General features: G+C 38.0%; 1 long non-coding RNA gene across 1 annotated transcript; it reads right to left on the bottom strand.

Annotated features, from left to right (window-relative positions):
• Nucleotides 1-4,807: 4,807 nt before the first annotated feature.
• Nucleotides 4,808-5,496, bottom strand: LOC117126556. The gene is made up of 2 exons (XR_004449171.1): nucleotides 5,315-5,496; nucleotides 4,808-4,969 (listed from the first exon to the last, which is right to left on the bottom strand). It is a non-coding gene; the product is annotated as an uncharacterized LOC117126556 (long non-coding RNA).
• Between the last annotated feature and the right edge of the window lie 13,825 nt (nucleotides 5,497-19,321).

Below are 19,321 nucleotides of genomic sequence, written 5' to 3'. Positions count from 1 at the left end.
CTACAAACATTTCTCTGACGGGATATATAGACGTTGCGTCGCCGAAACTGAAATCCCTGATATTTTATTCTAATGCCATGGATCCGACTACGCTGGACATTTTGCAACCTTTAAAACGGTATCTAAAAGTCTTCAGGCAGGATTCTGGTCGCCGACCAAGTTTCCCGATGCTCATGCATTCATAGCACAATGCGACAGATGCCAACGAAGGGGGAAAATCAGTAAAAGACATGAAATGGAACAGAAATCTATTGTAGAGGTAGAAGTCTTTGATTGTTGGGGAATAGATTTCGTGGGTCCTTTCCCTTCTTCGTATGGGAACAAATACATACTAGTCGCTGTTGATTCTGTATCAAAATGGGTCGAAGCAGTAGCCTCCCCAAAAAATGACGCATCTGTAGTTATCAAGCTTTTCAAGAGCATTATTTTTCCAAGATTTGGAGTTCCTAGAATAGTCATAAGCGACGGTGGCTTCCATTTTATTAACAAAGATTTTGACGGATTGCTCCGGAAGAACGGAGTTCACCATAGAGTTGCTACACCCTACCATCCGCAAACAAGTGGACAAGTAGAAGTCTCAAATCGACAGATCAAAGAAATCTTAGAAAAGACCGTAGGAACTTCTAGGAAAGATTGGTCTAGAAAACTGGACAATGCACTTTGGGCCTACCAAACTGTATACAAAACCCCACTAGGAACAACCCCATTTCACCTACTCTATTGAAAATCTTGTCACTTACCGGTTGAGCTAGAACATAAGGCAGCATGGGCTATAAAATTATTAAATTTCGACATCAAACCAGCTGCCGAAAGGAGAGTAATTAAGCTTAACGAGCTGGAAGAAATAAGACAATTAGCCTATGAGAGTTCAAAGATCTATAAAGAGAAAACGAAAGCATATCATGATAAAAAGAACATCTCCAGGAACTTCGAACCAAATGATCAAGTGCTGTTATATAACTCTCGACTTACGCTGTTTCTTGGAAAACTCCGATCTCGTTGGTCAGGTCCTTTCACTGTTGTGGATGTCAAACATTATGGAGCCATCACACTTATAAACGATAAAGGAGAAGAATTTACAGTGAATGGACAACGAGTGAAACACTTTTGGGCTAAACCGCCAATTAGCAGGCCTTTACACTTAGGCCTTCTTCATGATAATTAGACATTCAGACCTCGAGTCGAGCTCAAGACTCAAAATAAGCGCTGAATGGGAGGCAACCCATTTCTAGTTTTAGGATATTTAGGATTTAGTTTAAATAAATAAAAAAATCCGAGTAGACAATTATAAAATCGACCGATGAGAGCATGTCGATATCGATCGACCGTACATCACCTGCACCGACCGATGGCAACTCCTTTCCATCGATCGACACTTACTTGGTCAGGTATATTGTTATAACTTGTTAAATTGTGTACTTATGATTATTTCTCACCATAACTCCAACTAGATATACACTAGGGACAGTGTAATTTAAGTATGGGGGATGTTTACTGATATTAGTGTGTTCATGAGTCTTATCAAAATGTTTTCAAAAGAGTTTTATTGAGTCAAGAAGGGGATAATGAACTTATTAGACTTTTACTTGTTATCTAACCACTCTCTAGCACCATTCTAGAATTATTGATTGCAGATAGTACTAAAGATACTAAAGTGGATCAACCTGTCAACTAATCACATTTGTTAAGATTGTTTGAAGGAACCAAAACTGACCTCCAACACTAAACCTGACACAACTGCTTGTCTTGGAGCTTGGTCTACATGGGAACGGATTCTTTAAACAAGTCTAGAAGGTAAAACCTTGTGTAGATTTATCACCTTTTCTTTCTCTATTTCGACCCTAGATTTATTGGTAGAGATATTTATTTCAAAAAAAAAAAAAACGAAAAAGAAAAAAAAAAGAAAAAGAAAGAAAAATAGAAATTATATATATATACATGTGTTAGTTAAGTGGAATCCGAACATGACTTGGTGGCTACAACCATTAAGGCTTGCTTCATAAGGATTCCTACAAAAATAATTCGAACGGGACTTGGTGGCGGCAATCATCAAGGTTCGATTCATATGAATTCTTGGATATAGGTCAAAAAGAAGTGAACATGACTTGGTGGCAACCACCATTAAGTTTTGATTCATGGAAGCCTGTCCAATCTTTGTCATTGATCTTGCAATATAAGCAGACTTTGACTAAAGAGAGAAATTAGTAGAGAAAAAAGATACGAACTAACTTTTACCTGCAGATTCAGATACTTGTTTGAAAATCATTGCATCCTGTGATTGATACTCCCAAGGTAAAGCTTGCACTTTTATTTATGTTAAGAAATGAGGTTGGTAGACGGGAATGTAAAACATGATTTGCTAAGTTGTTGGCTAGGTGAATTTGGTTGCTAAACTAGGATATGATATAATGTGCTTTTCTGAGTAGGACTTCTTAGATGTGGATTGTAATATTGTAGAGGTGATGATTCTAAGTTTTAAATCATGAGAATCCCTGCTGTTTTCAAACCTCTTTCAGAGAGACTGCTCTAGTATGTTTTGTTTGAGGACAAACAAAAGAGTATGTCTGGGGGAGTAGATATAACATGGATTTTACCCACTTTCAGCCATGGTATATAAGTGTTTTAATATATATTTACTAATATATAGAGTCTATTTAGAGTATTTTCAGGTTCAGGTACATTATGGAGAAATATGGTGATTTTGGAGCATTTTGAGTGCAGAACTGCACATATGCATCAGATGTTTAGCTATGGATGGAGACTTTCCCACCGTTATATTGAGTTCATCTTTGGACAAAAGATAGATATTTGAGTTATCTTTCCAATGCCACCGGTGTCAGGTAAATCAGCATCTTGTAGCAGAAGTTATGCCCATTGTACTGAAGAGTGGTCAGTCTGCCTTGCGAGAGGAAAATGTCGAGAAGAGGAACGTATGTCGATCGATGCGGAACTCTTGACATCGATCGATATGGATGCCAGAACGTGGGCCAAGCATATTTCAAGACCTTTTGAAGCCCAGAAGCCACACTAAGTTACCAAAATACCCCTGGATGACCAGAAACCCTATTTTACTGTTTTCTAAGGCATTGTTGATGGCAATGCTTCATACTATTCTAGAGAGAGAGCGTAGGATTGGAGAGAGAGAAAATATTGAACCCCCTTTGTTTCTTTACTCTATTATGTTTATTTATCTATTGCAATATTATTCAGACCATCATAACCATGCCTTTTCTGAATATGTCTGAGTAATCTCACTGTTAGATTTAAGTTTCTCATATAGGTTGATATATGTATTGCTAGCTTAAATTTCTGTTAGGGTGATTTAATTAGTTCTTCATCTAGTTGTTCTTATTACTAAGCTTAGAGTTGATAAACCATAAATCTTAGATCTTAGGATTAATTGAGATCAAGTCATTGCTTGACTCAATACCTGAAAATTAACTAGTATGATCTAACTGACTAGATACAGACGAGAGTTGATCTAGTAAGTTAGAGAATATAAATCAAACCTGTACGTAAAGCTTTCTGGAAGAAGTATCAATCGACGCAGTGATAGCCCTGTCGATCGATACTTTAAAAGGTATATCGATCGATATTCATAAAGAATTATCTATCGAAACTTTCTCGTGATTAACATACGAAAGTTGAAATCCGAAATCCAGATTAGACAATCAAATAGACTATATCTTAGTTTGAATTCAAGAACAATTAATATTAATAAACCCCTAAACACCCAACTTAAGTATTACTTATCATACCTAAGAATATACATGAATCTAACTATTTCTCCCAAATGTTAACAACCTCAAAACAGATCAATTAGGGTAATCCTAGAGTCTTTGTGGATCTGATTCCTAAGTTCTACATCTGAACCTCTTATTTGAGAGAGTAATTCACTCCTTAGGGTAATTTGAGTGATATCATTTATGAGAGATTAGAGAGTAAGAGACTTGAAGAGATCTTTATTGAGTAGACAAGCAAGGACAAGCAAGGATTACAAGTATTTTTGGTATGAACCCTAACCCTAGCCGTCTAAGTATAATCTCTAAGTCTAAAAGTGTTAATCCCTTAATCTAGGGTTTCGGTTCCCTTTATATAGTCGTCTATATGTCGGTTCTTGTCGGTTAGAGTAGATGGAAGTCTTCCATATTCGGTACTATGAAGATTTTTACTTGGTTTGATTGGAACAACGAAGAAGCTGTCCTATTCTGAAACTGCAAAACTGGAATCACCTGACTTAAAAGTGGGATAACTTCTTCATCCCAACTCCTATGAGATTTATTCAACATCCTGGTGATTCTACACCACTTTATCTATCCAAATCAAGCTTCTTACAAAGTGATTGATCTTGGTTTGATTGGAACGACGAAGAAGCTATCCTATTCCCTAACTGGGAAAGTGGAATCACCTGATTTGAAAGTGGGATAACTTCTTCATCCAACCTCCTATGAGATTTATTCAAATTCCTGGTGATTCTTCACAACTTTATGTATCCAAATCAAGCTTCTGACAAAGTGATTCATCCTGCTTTGATTGGAACGACGAAGAAGCTGTCCTATTCCGAAACTGGGAAACTGGAATCACCTGATTTGAAAGTGGGATAACTTCTTCATCCCAACTCCTATGAGATTTATTCAACTTACAGGTGATTCTACACCACTTTATGTATCCAAATCAAGCTTCTTACAAAGTGCTTCATCCTTCTTTGTTTGGAACGACGAAGAAGCTGTCCTATTCCCTAACAGGGAAACTTGAATCACCTGATGGAAAGTGGGATAACTTCTTCATCCTAACTCCTATGAGGTTTATTTAACTTCCTGGTGATTCTCCACCACGTTATGTATCCAAATCAAGCTTCTTACAAAGTGATTCATCCTGGTTTGATTGGAACGACGAAGAAGCTGTCCTATTCCTTAACTGGGAAACTGGAATCACCTAATTTGAAAGTGGGATAACTTCTTCATCCCAACTCCTATGAGATTTATTCAACTTCCTGCTGATTCTCGAACACTTTATGTATCCAAATCAAGCTTCTTACAAATTGATTTATCCTGGTTTGATTGGACGACGAAGAAGCTGTCCTATTCCCAAACTGGGAACTGGAATCACCTGATTTGGAAGTGGGATAACTTTTTCATCCAATCTCCTATGAGATTTATTCAACTTCTTGGTGATTCTACAACACTCTATGTATCCAAATCAAGCTTCTTACAAAGTCCTTCATCCTGCTTTGATTGGAACGACGAAGAAGCAGCCCTATTCCCAAACCGGAAAACCCACCTGATTTGAAAGTGGGAAAACTTCTTCATCCAACCTCCTATGAGATTTATTCAACGTCCTGGTGATTCTCAAACACTTTATGTATCCAAATCAAGCTTCTTAGAAAGTAATTCATCCTGCCTTGATTGGAACGACGAAGAAGATATCCTATTCCGAAACTGCGAAACTGGAATTACCTGATTTAAAAGTGGGATAACTTCTTCATCCCAACTCCTATGAGATTTATTCAACTTACTGGTGATTCTACACCACTTTATGCATCCAAATCAAGCTTCTTACAAAGTGATTCATCCTGGTTTGATTGGAACGACAAAGAAGCTGTCCTATTCCCTAACAGGGAAACTGGAATCACATGAATTGAAAGTGGGATAACTTCTTCATCCCAACTCTTATGAGATTTATTCAACTTCCTGGTGATTCTCCACCATTTTATGTATCCAAATCAAGCTTCTCACAAAGTGATTCATCCTGGTTTGATAGGAACGACGAAGAAGCTTTCCTATTCCCTAACTGGGAAACTGGAATCACCTGATTTAAAAGAGGGATAACTTCTTCATCCCAACTCCTATGAGATATATTCAACTTCCTGGTGATTCTCCACCACTTTATGAATCCAAATCAAGCTTCTTACAAAGTGCTTCATCCTGCTTTGATTGGAACGACGAAGAAGCTGTCCTATTCCCAAACTGGGAAACTGGAATCACCTGATTTGAAAGTGGGATAATTTATTCATCCCAACTCCTATAAGATTTATATAAATTCCTGGTGATTCTCCACCACTTTATGTATCCAAATCAAGCTTCTTAAAAAGTGACTCATCCTGCTTTGATTGGAACGACGAAGAAGCTGTCCTATTCCGAAACTGCGAAACTGGAATCACCTGATTTAAAAGTGGGATAACTTCTTCATCCCAACTCCTATGAGATTTATTCAACTTACTGGTGATTCTACACCACTTTATGTATCCAAATAAAGCTTCTTACAAAGTGTTTCATCCTGGTTTGATTGGAACGACAAAGAAGTTGTCCTATTCCCTAACAGGGAAACTTGAATCACCTGAATTGAAAGTGGGATAACTTCTTCATCCCAACTCTTATAAAATTTATTCAACTTCCTGTTGATTCTCCACCACTTTATGTATCCAAATCAAGCTTCTCACAAAGTGATTCATCCTGCTTTGATTGGAACGACGAAGAAGCTTTCCTATTCCCTAATTGGGAAACTGGAATCACCTGATTTAAAAGTGGGATAACTTCTTCATCCCAACTCCTATGAGATATATTCAACTTCCTGGTGATTCTACACCACTTTATGTATCCAAATCAAGCTTCTTACAAAGTGATTCATCCTGGTTTGAATGGAACGACGAAGAAGCTGTCATATTCCCTAACTGTGAAACTGGAATCACCTGATTTAAAAGTGGGATAACTTCTTCATCCTAACTCCTATGAGATTTATTCAACTTACTGGTGATTCTCCACCACTTTATGTATCCAAATCAAGCTTCTTACAAAGTGATTCATCCTGGTTTGAATGGAACGACGAAGAAGCTGTCCTATTCCCTAACTGTGAAACTGGAATCACCTGATTTAAAAGTGGGATAACTTCTTCATCCTAACTCCTATGAGATTTATTCAACTTACTGGTGATTCTCCACCACTTTATGTATCCAAATCAAGCTTCTTACAAAGTGCTTCATCCTTCTTTGTTTGGAACGACGAAGAAGCTGTCCTATTCCCTAACAGGGAAACTTGAATCACCTGAATTGAAAGTGGGATAACTTCTTCATCCCAACTCTTATGAGATTTATTTAACTTCCTGGTATATTCTCCACCACGTTATGTATCCAAATCAAGCTTCTTACAAAGTGATTCATCCTGGTTTGATTGGAACGACGAAGAAGATGTCATATTCCTTATCTGGGAAACTGGAATCACCTAATTTGAAAGTCGGATAACTTCTTCAGCCCAACTCCTATGAGATTTATTCAACTTCCTGGTGATTCTCGAACACTTTATGTATCCAAATCAAGCTTCTTACAAATTGATTTATCCTGGTTTGATTGGACGACGAAAAAGCTGTCCTATTCCCAAACTGGGAACTGGAATCACCTGATTTGGAAGTGGGATAACTTTTTCATCCAACCTCCTATGAGATTTATTCAACTTCCTGGTGATTCTACAACACTCTATGTATCCAAATCAAGCTTCTTACAAAGTCCTTCATCCTGCTTTGATTGGAACGACGAAGAAGCTGCCCTATTCCCAAACCGGAAAACCCACCTGATTTGAAAGTGGGAAAACTTCTTCATCCAACCTCCTATGAGATTTATTCAACGTCCTGGTGATTCTCAAACACTTTATGTATCCAAATCAAGCTTCTTAGAAAGTAATTCATCCTGCCTTGATTGGAACGACGAAGAAGATATCCTATTCCGAAACTGCGAAACTGGAATTACCTGATTTAAAAGTGGGATAACTTCTTCATCCCAACTCCTATGATATTTATTCAACTTACTGGTTATTCTACACCACTTTATGCATCCAAATCAAGCTTCTTACAAAGTGATTCATCCTGGTTTGATTGGAACGACAAAGAAGCTGTCCTATTCCCTAACAGGGAAACTGGAATAACCTGAATTGAAAGTGGGATAACTTCTTCATCCCAACTCTTATGAGATTTATTCAACTTCTTGGTGATTCTCCACCATTTTATGTATCCAAATCAAGCTTCTAACAAAGTGATTCATCCTGGTTTGATAGGAACGACGAAGAAGCTTTCCTATTCCCTAACTAGGAAACTGGAATCACCTGATTTAAGAGAGGGATAACTTCTTCATCCCAACTCCTATGAGATATATTCAACTTCCTGGTGATTCTCCACCACTTTATGAATCCAAATCAAGCTTCTTACAAAGTGCTTCATCCTGCTTTGATTGGAACGACGAAGAAGCTGTCCTATTCCCAAACTGGGAAACTGGAATCACCTGATTTGAAAATGGGATAATTTATTCATCCCAACTCCTATAAGATTTATATAAATTTCTGGTGATTCTCCACCACTTTATGTATCCAAATCAAGCTTCTTAAAAAGTGACTCATCCTGCTTTGATTGGAACGACGAAGAAGTTGTCCTATTCCGAAACTGCGAAACTGGAATCACCTGATTTAAAAGTGGGATAACTTCTTCATCCCAACTCCTATGAGATTTATTCAACTTACTGGTGATTCTACACCACTTTATGTATCCAAATCAAGCTTCTTACAAAGTGTTTCATCCTGGTTTGATTGGAACGACAAAGAAGCTGTCCTATTCCCTAACAGGGAAACTGGAATCACCTGAATTGAAAGTGGGATAACTTCTTCATCCCAACTCTTATGAGATTTATTCAACTTCCTGTTGATTCTCCACCACTTTATGTATCCAAATCAAGCTTCTCACAAAGTGATTCATCCTGCTTTGATTGGAACGAAGAAGAAGCTTTCCTATTCCTTAATTGGGAAACTGGAATCACCTGATTTAAAAGTGGGATAACTTCTTCATCCCAACTCCTATGAGATATATTCAACTTCCTGGTGATTCTCCACCACTTTATGAATCTAAACCAAGCTTCTTACAAAGTTCTTCATCCTGCTTTGATTGGAACGATGAAGAAGCTGTCCTATTCCCAAATTGGGAAACCGGAATCACCTGATTTGAAAGTGGGATAACTTATTCATCCCAACTCCTATAAGATTTATATAAATTCCGGGTGATTCTCCACCACTTTATGTATCCAAATCAAGCTTCTTAAAAAGTGATTCATCCTGCTTTGATTGGAACGACGAAGAAGCTGTCCTATTCCGAAACTGCAAAACTGGAATCACCTGATTTAAAAGTGGGATAACTTCTTCATTCCAACTCCTATGAGATTTATTTAACTTACTGGTGATTCTACACCACTTTATGTATCCAAATCAAGCTTCTTACAAAGTGATCCATCCTGGTTTGAATGGAACGACGAAGAAGCTGTCCTATTCCGTAACTGTGAAACTGGAATCACCTGATTTAAAAGTAGGATAACTTCTTCATCCTAACTCCTATGAGATTTATTCAACTTACTGGTGATTCTCCACCACTTTATGTATCCAAATCAAGCTTCTTACAAAGTGCTTCATCCTTCTTTGTTTGGAACGACGAAGAAGCTGTCCTATTCCCTAACAGGGAAACTTGAATCACCTGATGGAAAGTGGGATAACTTCTTCATCCTAACTCCTATGAGGTTTATTTAACTTCCTGGTGATTCTCCACCACGTTATGTATCCAAATCAAGCTTCTTACAAAGTGATTCATCCTGGTTTGATTGGAACGACGAAGAAGCTGTCCTATTCCTTAACTGGGAAACTGGAATCACCTAATTTGAAAGTGGGATAACTTCTTCATCCCAACTCCTATGAGATTTATTCAACTTCCTGGTGATTCTCGAACACTTTATGTATCCAAATCAAGCTTCTTACAAATTGATTTATCCTGGTTTGATTGGACGACGAAGAAGCTGTCCTATTCCCAAACTGGGAACTGGAATCACCTGATTTGGAAGTGGGATAACTTTTTCATCCAATCTCCTATGAGATTTATTCAACTTCTTGGTGATTCTACAACACTCTATGTATCCAAATCAAGCTTCTTACAAAGTCCTTCATCCTGCTTTGATTGGAACGACGAAGAAGCTGCCCTATTCCCAAACCGGAAAACCCACCTGATTTGAAAGTGGGAAAACTTCTTCATCCAACCTCCTATGAGATTTATTCAACGTCCTGGTGATTCTCAAACACTTTATGTATCCAAATCAAGCTTCTTAGAAAGTAATTCATCCTGCCTTGATTGGAACGACGAAGAAGATATCCTATTCCGAAACTGCGAAACTGGAATTACCTGATTTAAAAGTGGGATAACTTCTTCATCCCAACTCCTATGAGATTTATTCAACTTACTGGTGATTCTACACCACTTTATGCATCCAAATCAAGCTTCTTACAAAGTGATTCATCCTGGTTTGATTGGAACGACAAAGAAGCTGTCCTATTCCCTAACAGGGAAACTGGAATCACATGAATTGAAAGTGGGATAACTTCTTCATCCCAACTCTTATGAGATTTATTCAACTTCCTGGTGATTCTCCACCATTTTATGTATCCAAATCAAGCTTCTCACAAAGTGATTCATCCTGGTTTGATAGGAACGACGAAGAAACTTTCCTATTCCCTAACTGGGAAACTGGAATCACCTGATTTAAAAGAGGGATAACTTCTTCATCCCAACTCCTATGAGATATATTCAACTTCCTGGTGATTCTCCACCACTTTATGAATCCAAATCAAGCTTCTTACAAAGTGCTTCATCCTGCTTTGATTGGAACGACGAAGAAGCTGTCCTATTCCCAAATTGGGAAACCGGAATCACCTGATTTGAAAGTGGGATAACTTATTCATCCCAACTCCTATAAGATTTATATAAATTCTGGGTGATTCTCCACCACTTTATGTATCCAAATCAAGCTTCTTAAAAAGTGATTCATCCTGCTTTGATTGGAACGACGAAGAAGCTGTCCTATTCCGAAACTGCAAAACTGGAATCACCTGATTTAAAAGTGGGATAACTTCTTCATTCCAACTCCTATGAGATTTATTTAACTTACTGGTGATTCTACACCACTTTATGTATCCAAATCAAGCTTCTTACAAAGTGATTCATCCTGGTTTGAATGGAACGACGAAGAAGCTGTCCTATTCCCTAACTGTGAAACTGGAATCACCTGATTTAAAAGTGGGATAACTTCTTCATCCTAACTCCTATGAGATTTATTAAACTTACTGGTGATTCTCCACCACTTTATGTATCCAAATCAAGCTTCTTACAAAGTGCTTCATCCTTCTTTGTTTGGAACGACGAAGAAGCTGTCCTATTCCCTAACAGGGAAACTTGAATCACCTGAATTGAAAGTGGGATAACTTCTTCATCCCAACTCTTATGAGATTTATTTAACTTCCTGGTATATTCTCCACCACGTTATGTATCCAAATCAAGCTTCTTACAAAGTGATTCATCCTGGTTTGATTGGAACGAAGAAGAAGATGTCCTATTCCTTATCTGGGAAACTGGAATCACCTAATTTGAAAGTCGGATAACTTCTTCAGCCCAACTCCTATGAGATTTATTCAACTTCCTGGTGATTCTCGAACACTTTATGTATCCAAATCAAGCTTCTTACAAATTGATTTATCCTGGTTTGATTGGACGACGAAAAAGCTGTCCTATTCCCAAACTGGGAACTGGAATCACCTGATTTGGAAGTGGGATAACTTTTTCATCCAACCTCCTATGAGATTTATTCAACTTCCTGGTGATTCTACAACACTCTATGTATCCAAATCAAGCTTCTTACAAAGTCCTTCATCCTGCTTTGATTGGAACGACGAAGAAGCTGCCCTATTCCCAAACCGGAAAACCCACCTGATTTGAAAGTGGGAAAACTTCTTCATCCAACCTCCTATGAGATTTATTCAACGTCCTGGTGATTCTCAAACACTTTATGTATCCAAATCAAGCTTCTTAGAAAGTAATTCATCCTGCCTTGATTGGAACGACGAAGAAGATATCCTATTCCGAAACTGCGAAACTGGAATTACCTGATTTAAAAGTGGGATAACTTCTTCATCCCAACTCCTATGATATTTATTCAACTTACTGGTGATTCTACACCACTTTATGCATCCAAATCAAGCTTCTTACAAAGTGATTCATCCTGGTTTGATTGGAACGACAAAGAAGCTGTCCTATTCCCTAACAGGGAAACTGGAATAACCTGAATTGAAAGTGGGATAACTTCTTCATCCCAACTCTTATGAGATTTATTCAACTTCTTGGTGATTCTCCACCATTTTATGTATCCAAATCAAGCTTCTAACAAAGTGATTCATCCTGGTTTGATAGGAACGACGAAGAAGCTTTCCTATTCCCTAACTAGGAAACTGGAATCACCTGATTTAAGAGAGGGATAACTTCTTCATCCCAACTCCTATGAGATATATTCAACTTCCTGGTGATTCTCCACCACTTTATGAATCCAAATCAAGCTTCTTACAAAGTGCTTCATCCTGCTTTGATTGGAACGACGAAGAAGCTGTCCTATTCCCAAACTGGGAAACTGGAATCACCTGATTTGAAAATGGGATAATTTATTCATCCCAACTCCTATAAGATTTATATAAATTTCTGGTGATTCTCCACCACTTTATGTATCCAAATCAAGCTTCTTAAAAAGTGACTCATCCTGCTTTGATTGGAACGACGAAGAAGTTGTCCTATTCCGAAACTGCGAAACTGGAATCACCTGATTTAAAAGTGGGATAACTTCTTCATCCCAACTCCTATGAGATTTATTCAACTTACTGGTGATTCTACACCACTTTATGTATCCAAATCAAGCTTCTTACAAAGTGTTTCATCCTGGTTTGATTGGAACGACAAAGAAGCTGTCCTATTCCCTAACAGGGAAACTGAAATCACCTGAATTGAAAGTGGGATAACTTCTTCATCCCAACTCTTATGAGATTTATTCAACTTCCTGTTGATTCTCCACCACTTTATGTATCCAAATCAAGCTTCTCACAAAGTGATTCATCCTGCTTTGATTGGAACGACGAAGAAGCTTTCCTATTCCTTAATTGGGAAACTGGAATCACCTGATTTAAAAGTGGGATAACTTCTTCATCCCAACTCCTATGAGATATATTCAACTTCCTGGTGATTCTCCACCACTTTATGAATCTAAACCAAGCTTCTTACAAAGTTCTTCATCCTGCTTTGATTGGAACGACGAAGAAGCTGTCCTATTCCCAAATTGGGAAACCGGAATCACCTGATTTGAAAGTGGGATAACTTATTCATCCCAACTCCTATAAGATTTATATAAATTCCGGGTGATTCTCCACCACTTTATGTATCCAAATCAAGCTTCTTAAAAAGTGATTCATCCTGCTTTGATTGGAACGACGAAGAAGCTGTCCTATTCCGAAACTGCAAAACTGGAATCACCTGATTTAAAAGTGGGATAACTTCTTCATTCCAACTCCTATGAGATTTATTTAACTTACTGGTGATTCTACACCACTTTATGTATCCAAATCAAGCTTCTTACAAAGTGATTCATCCTGGTTTGAATGGAACGACGAAGAAGCTGTCCTATTCCCTAACTGTGAAACTGGAATCACCTGATTTAAAAGTGGGATAACTTCTTCATCCTAACTCCTATGAGATTTATTAACTTACTGGTGATTCTCCACCACTTTATGTATCCAAATCAAGCTTCTTACAAAGTGCTTCATCCTTCTTTGTTTGGAACGACGAAGAAGCTGTCCTATTCCCTAACAGGGAAACTTGAATCACCTGAATTGAAAGTGGGATAACTTCTTCATCCCAACTCTTATGAGATTTATTTAACTTCCTGGTATATTCTCCACCACGTTATGTATCCAAATCAAGCTTCTTACAAAGTGATTCATCCTGGTTTGATTGGAACGAAGAAGAAGATGTCCTATTCCTTATCTGGGAAACTGGAATCACCTAATTTGAAAGTCGGATAACTTCTTCAGCCCAACTCCTATGAGATTTATTCAACTTCCTGGTGATTCTCGAACACTTTATGTATCCAAATCAAGCTTCTTACAAATTGATTTATCCTGGTTTGATTGGACGACGAAAAAGCTGTCCTATTCCCAAACTGGGAACTGGAATCACCTGATTTGGAAGTGGGATAACTTTTTCATCCAACCTCCTATGAGATTTATTCAACTTCCTGGTGATTCTACAACACTCTATGTATCCAAATCAAGCTTCTTACAAAGTCCTTCATCCTGCTTTGATTGGAACGACGAAGAAGCTGCCCTATTCCCAAACCGGAAAACCCACCTGATTTGAAAGTGGGAAAACTTCTTCATCCAACCTCCTATGAGATTTATTCAACGTCCTGGTGATTCTCAAACACTTTATGTATCCAAATCAAGCTTCTTAGAAAGTAATTCATCCTGCCTTGATTGGAACGACGAAGAAGATATCCTATTCCGAAACTGCGAAACTGGAATTACCTGATTTAAAAGTGGGATAACTTCTTCATCCCAACTCCTATGATATTTATTCAACTTACTGGTGATTCTACACCACTTTATGCATCCAAATCAAGCTTCTTACAAAGTGATTCATCCTGGTTTGATTGGAACGACAAAGAAGCTGTCCTATTCCCTAACAGGGAAACTGGAATAACCTGAATTGAAAGTGGGATAACTTCTTCATCCCAACTCTTATGAGATTTATTCAACTTCTTGGTGATTCTCCACCATTTTATGTATCCAAATCAAGCTTCTAACAAAGTGATTCATCCTGGTTTGATAGGAACGACGAAGAAGCTTTCCTATTCCCTAACTAGGAAACTGGAATCACCTGATTTAAGAGAGGGATAACTTCTTCATCCCAACTCCTATGAGATATATTCAACTTCCTGGTGATTCTCCACCACTTTATGAATCCAAATCAAGCTTCTTACAAAGTGCTTCATCCTGCTTTGATTGGAACGACGAAGAAGCTGTCCTATTCCCAAACTGGGAAACTGGAATCACCTGATTTGAAAATGGGATAATTTATTCATCCCAACTCCTATAAGATTTATATAAATTTCTGGTGATTCTCCACCACTTTATGTATCCAAATCAAGCTTCTTAAAAAGTGACTCATCCTGCTTTGATTGGAACGACGAAGAAGTGTCCTATTCCGAAACTGCGAAACTGGAATCACCTGATTTAAAAGTGGGATAACTTCTTCATCCCAACTCCTATGAGATTTATTCAACTTACTGGTGATTCTACACCACTTTATGTATCCAAATCAAGCTTCTTACAAAGTGTTTCATCCTGGTTTGATTGGAACGACAAAGAAGCTGTCCTATTCCCTAACAGGGAAACTGAAATCACCTGAATTGAAAGTGGGATAACTTCTTCATCCCAACTCTTATGAGATTTATTCAACTTCCTGTTGATTCTCCACCACTTTATGTATCCAAATCAAGCTTCTCACAAAGTGATTCATCCTGCTTTGATTGGAACGACGAAGAAGCTTTCCTATTCCTTAATTGGGAAACTGGAATCACCTGATTTAAAAGTGGGATAACTTCTTCATCCCAACTCCTATGAGATATATTCAACTTCCTGGTGATTCTCCACCACTTTATGAATCTAAACCAAGCTTCTTACAAAGTTCTTCATCCTGCTTTGATTGGAACGACGAAGAAGCTGTCCTATTCCCAAATTGGGAAACCGGAATCACCTGATTTGAAAGTGGGATAACTTATTCATCCCAACTCCTATAAGATTTATATAAATTCCGGGTGATTCTCCACCACTTTATGTATCCAAATCAAGCTTCTTAAAAAGTGATTCATCCTGCTTTGATTGGAACGACGAAGAAGCTGTCCTATTCCGAAACTGCAAAACTGGAATCACCTGATTTAAAAGTGGGATAACTTCTTCATTCCAACTCCTATGAGATTTATTTAACTTACTGGTGATTCTACACCACTTTATGTATCCAAATCAAGCTTCTTACAAAGTGATCCATCCTGGTTTGAATGGAACGACGAAGAAGCTGTCCTATTCCGTAACTGTGAAACTGGAATCACCTGATTTAAAAGTGGGATAACTTCTTCATCCTAACTCCTATGAGATTTATTCAACTTACTGGTGATTCTCCACCACTTTATGTATCCAAATCAAGCTTCTTACAAAGTGCTTCATCCTTCTTTGTTTGGAACGACGAAGAAGCTGTCCTATTCCCTAACAGGGAAACTTGAATCACCTGATGGAAAGTGGGATAACTTCTTCATCCTAACTCCTATGAGGTTTATTTAACTTCCTGGTGATTCTCCACCACGTTATGTATCCAAATCAAGCTTCTTACAAAGTGATTCATCCTGGTTTGATTGGAACGACGAAGAAGCTGTCCTATTCCTTAACTGGGAAACTGGAATCACCTAATTTGAAAGTGGGATAACTTCTTCATCCCAACTCCTATGAGATTTATTCAACTTCCTGGTGATTCTCGAACACTTTATGTATCCAAATCAAGCTTCTTACAAATTGATTTATCCTGGTTTGATTGGACGACGAAGAAGCTGTCCTATTCCCAAACTGGGAACTGGAATCACCTGATTTGGAAGTGGGATAACTTTTTCATCCAATCTCCTATGAGATTTATTCAACTTCTTGGTGATTCTACAACACTCTATGTATCCAAATCAAGCTTCTTACAAAGTCCTTCATCCTGCTTTGATTGGAACGACGAAGAAGCTGCCCTATTCCCAAACCGGAAAACCCACCTGATTTGAAAGTGGGAAAACTTCTTCATCCAACCTCCTATGAGATTTATTCAACGTCCTGGTGATTCTCAAACACTTTATGTATCCAAATCAAGCTTCTTAGAAAGTAATTCATCCTGCCTTGATTGGAACGACGAAGAAGATATCCTATTCCGAAACTGCGAAACTGGAATTACCTGATTTAAAAGTGGGATAACTTCTTCATCCCAACTCCTATGAGATTTATTCAACTTACTGGTGATTCTACACCACTTTATGCATCCAAATCAAGCTTCTTACAAAGTGATTCATCCTGGTTTGATTGGAACGACAAAGAAGCTGTCCTATTCCCTAACAGGGAAACTGGAATCACATGAATTGAAAGTGGGATAACTTCTTCATCCCAACTCTTATGAGATTTATTCAACTTCCTGGTGATTCTCCACCATTTTATGTATCCAAATCAAGCTTCTCACAAAGTGATTCATCCTGGTTTGATAGGAACGACGAAGAAGCTTCCCTATTCCCTAACTGGGAAACTGGAATCACCTGATTTAAAAGAGGGATAACTTCTTCATCCCAACTCCTATGAGATATATTCAACTTCCTGGTGATTCTCCACCACTTTATGAATCCAAATCAAGCTTCTTACAAAGTGCTTCATCCTGCTTTGATTGGAACGACGAAGAAGTTGTCCTATTCCCAAACTGGGAAACTGGAATCACCTGATTTGAAAGTGGGATAATTTATTCATCCCAACTCCTATAAGATTTATATAAATTCCTGGTGATTCTCCACCACTTTATGTATCCAAATCAAGCTTCTTAAAAAGTGACTCATCCTGCTTTGATTGGAACGAGGAAGAAGCTGTCCTATTCCGAAACTGCGAAACTGGAATCACCTGATTTAAAAGTGGGATAACTTCTTCATCCCAACTCCTATGAGATTTATTAAACTTACTGGTGATTCTACACCACTTTATGTATCCAAATCAAGCTTCTTACAAAGTGTTTCATCCTGGTTTGATTGGAACGACAAAGAAGCTGTCATATTCCCTAACAGGGAAACTGGAGTCACCTGAATTGAAAGTGAGATAACTTCTTCATCCCAACTCTTATGAGATTTATTCAACTTCCTGTTGATTCTCCACCACTTTATGTATCCAAATCAAGCTTCTCACAAAGTGATTCATCCTGCTTTGATTGGAACGACGAAGAAGCTTTCCTATTCTCTAATTGGGAAACTGGAATCACCTGATTTAAAAGTGGGATAACTTCTTCATCCCAACTCCTATGAGATATATTCAACTTCCTGGTGATTCTCCACCACTTTATGAATCTAAATCAAGCTTCTTACAAAGTGCTTCATCCTGCTTTGATTGGAACGACGAAGAAGCTGTCCTATTCCCAAATTGGGAAACCGGAATCACCTGATTTGAAAGTGGGTAACTTATTCATCCCAACTCCTATAAGATTTATATAAATTCTGGGTGATTCTCCACCACTTTATGTATCCAAATCAAGCTTCTTAAAAAGTGATTCATCCTGCTTTGATTGGAACGACGAAGAAGCTGTCCTATTCCAAACTGGGCAAAACTGGAATCACCTGATTTAAAAGTGGGATAACTTCTTCATTCCACTCCTATGAGATTTATTTAACTTACTGTGATTCTACACACACTTTATGTATCCAAATCAAGCTTCTTACAAAGTGATTCATCCTGGTTTGAATGGAACGACGAAGAAGCTGTCCTATTCCCTAACTGGGAAACTGGAATCACCTGATTTAAAAGTGGGATAACTTCTTCATCCTAACTCCTATGAGATTTATTCAACTTCTGGTGATTCTCCACCACTTTATGTATCCAAATCAAGCTTCTTACAAAGTCTTCATCCTTCTTTGTTTGGAACGACGAAGAAGCTGTCCTATTCCCTAACAGGGAAACTTGAATCACTGATTTGAAAGTGGGATAACTTCTTCATCCCAACTCTTATGAGATTTATTAACTTCCTGGTGATTCTCACCACGTTATGTATCCAAATCAAGCTTCTTACAAAGTGATTCATCCTGGTTTGATTGGAACGACGAAGAAGCTGTCCTATTCCCACTGGGAAACTGGAATCACCTAATTTGAAAGTGGGATAACTTCTTCATCCCAACTCCTATGAGATTTATTCAACTTCCTGGTGATTCTCAACACTTTATGTATCCAAATCAAGCTTCTTACAAAGTGATTCATCCTGGTTTGATTGGACGACGAAGAAGCTGTCCTATTCCCAAACTGGGAAACTGGAATCACCTGATTTGAAAGTGGGATAACTTTTCATCCAACCTCCTATGAGATTTATTCAACTTCCTGGTGATTCTCAACACTTTATGTATCCAAATAAAGATTCTTACAAAGTCCTTCATCCTGCTTTGATTGGAACGACGAAGAAGCTGCCCTATTCCCAAACTGGGAAACTGGAATCACCTGATTTGAAAGTGGGACAACTTATTCATCCCAACTTCTATGAGATTTATTCAACGTCCTGGTGATTCTCAAACACTTTATGTATCCAAATCAAGCTTCTTACAAAGTGATTCATCCTGCTTTGATTGGAACGACGAAGAAGCTGTCCTATTCCCAAACTGCAAAACTGGAATCACCTGATTTAA

This window comes from Brassica rapa, chromosome A07 (genome assembly GCF_000309985.2).
Source record: "Brassica rapa cultivar Chiifu-401-42 chromosome A07, CAAS_Brap_v3.01, whole genome shotgun sequence".
NCBI classification, from domain to species: domain Eukaryota; kingdom Viridiplantae; phylum Streptophyta; class Magnoliopsida; order Brassicales; family Brassicaceae; genus Brassica; species Brassica rapa.
The sequence above is the reverse complement of the archived record's forward strand: the minus strand, read 5'-3'. Positions and strand labels throughout refer to the sequence as shown.